At 38.3% G+C, this 8,286-nt stretch overlaps 1 non-coding gene across 1 annotated transcript; it reads left to right on the forward strand.

The window, feature by feature from the left end:
• The first annotated feature begins 1,700 nt into the window (after positions 1 to 1,700).
• LOC127109520 (small nucleolar RNA R71) lies at positions 1,701 to 1,807 on the forward strand. The gene has a single exon (XR_007796797.1). It is a non-coding gene; the product is annotated as a small nucleolar RNA R71 (small nucleolar RNA).
• The last annotated feature ends 6,479 nt before the right edge of the window (positions 1,808 to 8,286 follow it).

The following is an 8,286-nucleotide window of genomic DNA, read 5'->3' on the forward strand; positions in this document are numbered from 1 at the left end:
TATAGATTTATTTTCTTCTTCTTGTTCTAATTCCCTAATGCATTCTTCGATGATATCTAAGGCATAACAAGAATCTCCTATCACAGGTGCCATAAGAAATTTTGACAATATAAATTCTATCTTCTCTTCACCTACCTCAAAAGTTAGTTTTCCTTTTTTAACATCTATTACGGCTCCAGCAGTCGATAAGAACGGTCTACCTAGGAGGATTGGTATGTCGTCATCTTCTTTAATGTCCATGACAACAAAATCAGTAGGTATAAACAACTGACCCACCCTAACAGGGACGTCTTCAAGTATGCCTATAGGGTATTTAACGGATCTATCGGCTAATTGAAGCGACATCTTAGTAGGTTGTAATTCTCCTAAGTTTAATCTCTCACAAACTGCTAAAGGCATTAAGCTCACACTAGCTCCTAAGTCTAGAAAAGCTTTTTCGATGACATGATTCCCTAAAATACAAGGAATGGAAAAATTTCCGGGATCTTTATCTTTCTTTGCTAACCTATCTTCGGAAATAGAATTACATTCCACGGGTTTCGGATCTTCAAGTCTACGTTTATTCGTAAGTATGTCTTTGAGAAACTTAGCATAAGAAGGTATTTGGGTGATGGCTTCTGTAAAGGGGATTTCTACGTGAAGTTTTTCTATAACCTTAACGAATTTTTGATATTGATTATCGATTTGGGTTTTCTTTAATCTTTGAGGGTATGGTATTGGTGGTTTGTATGGCGGTGGTGGTACATAGGTTTATTTTTAGGTTCTTCTCCTTTTTCTTGACTTTCCGGGGTTTCAGGCTTCTCTGGTTCCTTTTCCTCACTCCTCTCAGAAGTTTCAGGCTCACTTAATCTAGGGTTTAAAGGTTCCTTATAAGCGGTTCCACTTCGTAGAGTAATGGCATTAGCTTGCCCTTTCGGGTTTTGTTGAGGTTGTCCAGGGAACTGTCCTCCAGGGGTAGTCTGTGGGGCTTGGTTTAACGCTACCTGAGAGATCTGGGTTTCAAGCATCTTATTATGAGTAATGATTTGATCAACCTTGGTTCCTAACTGGGTAATTAGTTCGTTAACATGGACGCTTTGGTTCATGAACTCTTTGTTTTCTGTTTTTGAGCAACGATGAAATCTTTTACAATTTCTTCAAAGCTCGGGTTTGGCGGTACAGGTTGCATAGGTTGATTTGTTCTAGGGGCTTGGTAACCTTGTTGTCTCGGAGGTGCGGTATTTTGAATAGGGTTATTATTTTTGTAGGAGAAGTTTGGGTGATTCCTCCATCCAGGGTTATATGTGTTAGAAAATGGGTTCCCTTGGGTATAGTTCACTTGCTCAGTGTTGGTTTCATTTAACAGATTGCATTCGGCGGATTGGTGTCCTTGCGTTCCACATATCTCACAATTCGGCGAAACTGCGGCTACAGTATTCGGAGTTGTACACATATGTTCGACTCTAAGGGCCAACGCGTCCATTTTAGCCTGCATCATGTCTATAGAGCTTAGCTCATGTATTCCTCCTTGGGCTTCCTTCTTTTCCACTGTCGCTCGTTCTACTCCCCATGATTGATGGTTTTGGGCCATATCCTCGATAAGGGCACTAGCTTCAGGGTAAGGTTTATTCATCAGTGCGCCACCAGCGGCAGCGTCGATGGTCATCTTAGTGTTATAATGAAGTCCATTATAGAAGGTTTGGATGATTAGCCAATTCTCTAAGCCATGGTGTGGGCATGCTCTTAATAGTTCTTTATATCTCTCCCAGGCTTCGAACAACGACTCTCCTTGGAGTTGGGTAAATCTAGTTATAAGGTTTCGAAGAAGAGCGGTCTTACTTGGGGGAAAATATCTAGCAAGAAAAACTTTCCTAAGGTCATCCCAAGTTGTTATTGAATTGGGTGGAAGGGAATCTAACCATGATAGAGCTTTATCTCTGAGGGAAAAGGGAAATAATCTTAAGCGTATCGCCTCAGGAGAAGCTCCATTGGTTTTAAAGGTGTCTGCTAACTGAAGAAAGTTTTTAAATGTTGGTTTGGGTTATCAGTAGCGAGACCTGAGAATTGTCTCTGTTGCACTAATTGCAGCAGGGATGGTTTAAGTTCAAAATTATTGGCTGGGATAACGGGGTTTACTATACTGGAACTAGGTTCCTCGTTTGATGGTTGGGCGAGTCCTTAAGAGGTCTTCGGTTTTGTTCTTCGGCCATAGCTATCCTATTCCTATGGAAAAATAAACGTGCGCGAGCGTAACGTTCAGGTTCAGCTAGAGGGTCTACTAAACTTCCGGCACTGCGAGTCTTTCGCATTGACCGGTGGGTAACAACCTTAGTCTAAACGGTATAACTACAGGGTAATGAAATTTGACGAAATTGGTCCCCGGCAACGGCGCCAAAAACTTGATGCGTGTTTTTCGCAAGTGTACGAATCACGTCAAAGTAATATAAAAGATTATCGAATCCACAGAGACCAAGTGTCAATCTATCAAACCTGTTGTTATGGTGTGTATCTAAGGCAACTATTTTTAAGGGTTTTAATAAGGGTGCAATGGTAAATAAAATTATAATTTTAAATAATAAATAAAGACAGGCTCGAATGTAATTCACGCAATCAATGATAATCCAGTATTTGTTAGTGGAACTACTTATGGGCAATGTTTTCTCCTTTGAAAAGAACTAATTTAACAGGAACTGTCGCTTTCGCGTATTCAGAACCGAGTTGTACTCTCTAATCAACCCCTCCTATTGTCACGGATAAAAAGGTGCGTACTGCGTTAGAGTAGTAAACCTATTTTTAAGAAATATAGTATCTTAACTAAGTTGAAAAGTATTTTAACCTGGACTTCTTAGCAAAAAGAGGTTCTTACGAACCAGAGTTTAAACTTCCTAACGCGTCCGAAAATCGTTTTAAAATCTCTTTTCTTTTTAATCTAAAATCTCCTAATAAACTAGACAAAGCGCTTTTGGCTGTTTTTGAAATAGTTAAAAACAATTACTTGAATTGAAAGATAAAATAGCCCTTAGGTGTTTCCACGAACAATTATACTGATTACTGGTTTAATTACGATCCTTACATTCTAACCTTTATAGAATTAGTTAGACATGATAAAGTAAATATTCTTTTTATAGTTTTTCATAAAAGTAATTTAAAGCGAGTGCGGATAATAAACAAAGTAAAGTGCGAGTGCAGGAAATAAACAACGTAAATGTGCGAGTGCAGGAAATAAACAACGTAAATGTGCGAGTGCAGGAAATAAACAACGTAAATGTGCGAGTGCAGGAAATAAACAAAGTAAATGTGCGAGTGCAGGAAATAAATAAAAGTAAAATACGAACTTGAATTAAAATGGCGGCAGGATTAACTTCCTCCAGAGTGCTCCAAAACTCGAACCACAGACAGATTACAGACTCGATCACTCGATTGCAGAGGCACCCCGATGTGGAATGGCAACTGCTTTATAACTGATGTATGCCTAGTGAATTCTAATTCTGGATGAAGAAAAACGAAAATCTAAGGTCCTATTTATAGTAAAAACTGAAAGCATGAAATGACAGGGACGCCCCTCCACTAAAAAGTGGAGGTTACTGATTTTGGCCTTGTGGCGCCCGCCACAGGCCTATGGCGCCCGCCATGGTCCCTACAGGGGATGATGGAGTGGGGATCGTGGGTCTTGGCGGTTGAGGAGTGGTCTTGAGACGTGGCCACGTCATGGCTAACCCCATGGCGCCCGCCACGGTGGGTGCCGTAAGTGCAAAACGCTGAATTTCTAGGTTTTCGCCCGTTTTCACTCCTTTTTCGCTCCTTTTCCCGATTCAAGCTCCGATTATTATAAAAACCTGAAAACATAAGAAAACAAAGAAATAACAAAGCAAAACAACAATAAAAGCTAAGAATGCATGCGAAATCGGAGTCAGAAATACGGTGAATTTTAGTGTGATCATAGAGCCTGAGAGGACATAACACTTATAAACCATCTCTAAGTTGAAGATTAAAGTTGTGTTCCTGAATTCCAAACTGGATAAGATGACAAAGTATGTCAGAATGCTAAATAGTGGATCTGACACCTTAAACAAAATCCTCCAGGCTGGAAAGATGGCAGGAGACATGATTGGCCTTGGGTATAATGAATCCTCTCCTAATTGTAGTCCCACTGGTAGCAAACCAAAGATGTCACATCAGGTGTCTCAACATCACAAGGAAAGACAACATAAAGGAAAACACCAAAGATGAAGATGTCATTACCGTGGGAAATTTGGTCACATAAACCCATTCTGCTTTAGGTTGTATGGTTATCCTAGTCCTACTCATCAACCTAGACCCAAACAACACACCCCTGCTAATAAAAAATAGTGCATTCCTAGGGCTGGTGTTACTAACTTGATAGCTCACACTTCCTTCAAAGTCTCAGCCAAAGAAGATTGGTACTTTGATAGTGGATGCTCCAGACACATGACTGGAAACAAAAACCTGTTGGTTGACCTTCAATCCCATGTCACCAGCTATGTAACTTTTGGTGATGGAGAAAAGGGTGAAATCAAGGAGATTGGAAAGTTGAATTGCCCAGGAGTTCCTAACCTTGATAATGTGCTGCTTGTTAAAGGATTGATTGCAAACCTGATCAGCATCAGTCAACTATGTCATCAAGGTCTAAATGTGAACTTTACAAAAACTGAATGCTTGATTACTAATGCAAAAATTGAGGTGATCATGAGAGGAGTCAGATCTAAGGACAACTGTTATATGTGGATTCCTCAAGAAACTAACTATTCATCCATATGTGCTCTAGCTAAAGAAGAAGAAGTGAAATTATGCCATCAAAAACTGGGTCATCTGCATCTTAAAGGAATGAAGAGGATCATATATGTTGAAGCTGTCAGAAAAATCCCAAAATTAAAGATTGAAGAAGGAAGAGTATATGGTGAATGTCAGATTGGAAAGCAGACAAAGATGTCACATCAGAAGATCAAACATGACACCACATCTAAAGTGCTGGAACTTGTCCCCATGGACTTGATGGGACCTATGCAGGTGGAAAGTCTTGGTGGGAAAATGTATGCGTATGTTGTGGTGGATGACTTCTCCAGATATACCTGGGTGAATTTTATAAGGGAAAAATATGATGTGTTTGATGTGTTCAAAGATCTTTGCCAAAGACTTCAAAGAGAAAGAGAGAGTCATGTTATCAGAATCAGAAGTGACATGGGAAAGAATTTGAGAACAATAAATTTGCTGAATTCTATTCATCAGAAGGGATTGGTCATGAGTTCTCTTCTCCCAATACCCCTCGGCAAAACGGTATGGTGAAAAGGATAAATAGAACTCTCCAAGAATCTGCTAGAGCTATGATTCATGCTAAGAAGTTTTCTTACCACTTCTGGGCCGAAGCTATGAACACGGCCTGTCATGTTCACAATAGAGTAACCATGAGAAAAGGGACCTCAACCACTTTATATGAAGCCTGGAAGGGAAGATGACCTACTGTCAAATACTTCCATGTGTTTGGTAGTAAAATTTATATCCAGGATGATCGTGAACAAAGAATGAAAATGGACCCCAAGAGTGATGAAGGAATATTTCTGGGCTACTCAACAAACAGCAGAGCCTTTAGAGTGTTTAATTCCAGAACAAAAGTTATGATGGAGTCTATCAATGTCGTTGTTGATGATCAAGAGAATGATGTCACAGACGTTGTTGAAAAATTTCTGCATGATGCCCCAGTTGATCTCCTGGATAAAAGTAGTGAGAGTGAGTCCACTCAAGCTGAACCTGAAGCTGATAAAGTTAATAAGGGACCCTCTATCTGAATTCAGAAGGATCATCCTAAAGATCTCATTATAGGACACTCAAATAAAGGGTTCACCACTATATCAAGGGAAGTGATCTCACACGCCTATTTTGTGTCCAAGATTGAGCCTAAGAATGTTAAAGAAGCCTTAATTGATGAATTTTGGATCAATGCCATGAAGGAAGAGTTAGGCCAATTCAAGAGAAATGAAGTATGGGAATTGGTTCCAAGACTTGAAAAAATAAATGTTATTGGAACAAAGTGGGTTTACAAGAATAAATCTGATGAAAAAGGTGTGGTTACTAGAAATAAAGAAAAATTGGTAGCACAAGGATACACTCAAGTTGAAGAAGTTGACTTTGATGAAACATTTGCTCCTGTAGCTCGCCTGGAGTCCATTAGATTATTGCTAGGAGTGGAATGTATTCTGATGTTTAAACTATTCAAAATGGATGTGAAAAGTGCCTTCTTAAATGGCTACTTGAATGAGGAAGTATATGTTGAACAACCAAAGGGATTCACAGACCCAAATCTTCCAAAGCATGTGTATAAGTTGAGGAAAGCTCTTTATGGGTTGAAACAAGCTCCTAGAGCTTGGTATGAGAGACTCACAGTGTTTCTCATTGACAATGGATACAGAAAGGGAGGCATTGATAAGACTTTATTTTTCAAAGATGAAGGAGGAAAGCTCATGGTTGCTCAAATCTATGTGGATGATATTGTGTTTAGTGGGATGTCAAGTAAAATGGTTCAACATTTTGTTGAGCAAATGCAGTCTGAATTTGAAATGAGCCTTGTTGGGGAACTAACCTATTTTCTTGGACTGCAAGTCAAGCAGATGGAAGATTCTATCTTTATATCTCAAAGTAAATTTGCCAAGAATATTGTTAAGTAGTATGGCATGGAGAATGCAAGCCACAAGAGGACACATCCTCCTACTCATCTGAAAGTGTCTAAATATGAAAATGGTGTCAGTGTGGATCAATGTCTCTACAGAAGCATGATAGGAAGTCTGCTACATCTTACAACAAGCAGACCTGACATTGCCTTCGCTGTAGGTGTTTGTGCTAGATATCAAGTTGAACCAAAGATGATTAAATGGTTAAATGGTTATGAAATCAAAATAATTCTCAAAAGTCGATTTGAATCTCAAAAATCAAATTTTGAATTAAATCAAATTTGAACCTTTAAAATCCGTTCACAACTTCTAGAAATAATTCTAAAATGACGGGGAGATTACGGATCAAACGATTAACGATTTAGAGATTGGTGGTTGACTTTGGTCAACTGGTTGACCAAAAAGTCAACACACACAAAAATCCGTATTTTCTCATGGACAAATGAATATGGATCATAATATCCTGAACCAAACAAATCATGTCAATGCCATGAATCAACTCAGCTGAACACCGACCAAACAACAGTTCGTACACAAAATCTTTGACTATCAAGGTTTTGAATCAGGATTTAATCCCTATGACGTGAAATACCACAAACTTCTATCCAAAATCCCAATTTTATCAACCACAAACCCTGAATCCATGATACATGAGAGCCGATGTTAATTACGAATGAATGAATGCACATGAATGAGGTTAGATAGATATCAAGTTATTGATTTATGTCATGGACCTATGATATCTCTATATCCTAAGGCTAGTTGATTGCAAAATCAACATAAGTATGGAGGAGATTAGGTCCACTCTATTGCATATTCTTTTTGTGTGTGGTATGTTTTAGGAGCATAGTTCATTATATTATGTCTCTAACATGCATTAACACCAAAATTTCTATTGCTCGGTGTAGTAGTAAATTTACGATCATTAAGCTATGAATAAGCTAGACATCAATAAAACCAGAGTTGCCATCGTGCTTTTATTATTTCCAAGGGAAAAGGGAAAAGTATGAACAAAACCTAAAAGTAAGAAGTTTTCAAATCAAAACTAATAAAATGTCAGAGATTACAGGTAAGGGGGTTGGTTACATAGAGGGAAGGTGTTAGCACCCAAAGTGTCCTAGGTACTCCTAGGGAGCCCATTTTTGTGTGCATATGTATTTTGTACAAAATTATGTTTACAAATAAATAGAGTGTAGGGATGAGAAAAGAATTCATTAATTATATTTTTGTGTTTGACAAGACCTTCGGACTTTTGCCTACGTACCAATATAAAAATGAGGGATCAAAACCTCGTAGTTCATGATACAAATTTCAAGGTGAGTGAATTGCATTTTAACAAAAATTAAGTTTGAAGGGCACCAAGGCCTAAAAATGGTTTGAATGAGTTAGTTCTTTTTGGATTTTTGGAAGTTTAAGTCAAGTATAGTTAAGTTTATTTACAAATTTGATTAAGAAAAGAAGTTTGAAAATGCAATGGCATAAGGCCAAAGTTTCTATCTTTTGCAAAGTTGTGAAAGTTTAGAACAAAAATAGTTCAAACAAAGAAGATTTTTAAAAAAAGAGGAGGGAGAGATTGTGAAATTTAAGAAGTGGGGAGAAGATGAAGAGACTAATCCTATGCATA

The sequence above is a fragment of the Lathyrus oleraceus genome, chromosome 7 (genome assembly GCF_024323335.1).
Source record: "Lathyrus oleraceus cultivar Zhongwan6 chromosome 7, CAAS_Psat_ZW6_1.0, whole genome shotgun sequence".
NCBI lineage: Eukaryota > Viridiplantae > Streptophyta > Magnoliopsida > Fabales > Fabaceae > Lathyrus > Lathyrus oleraceus.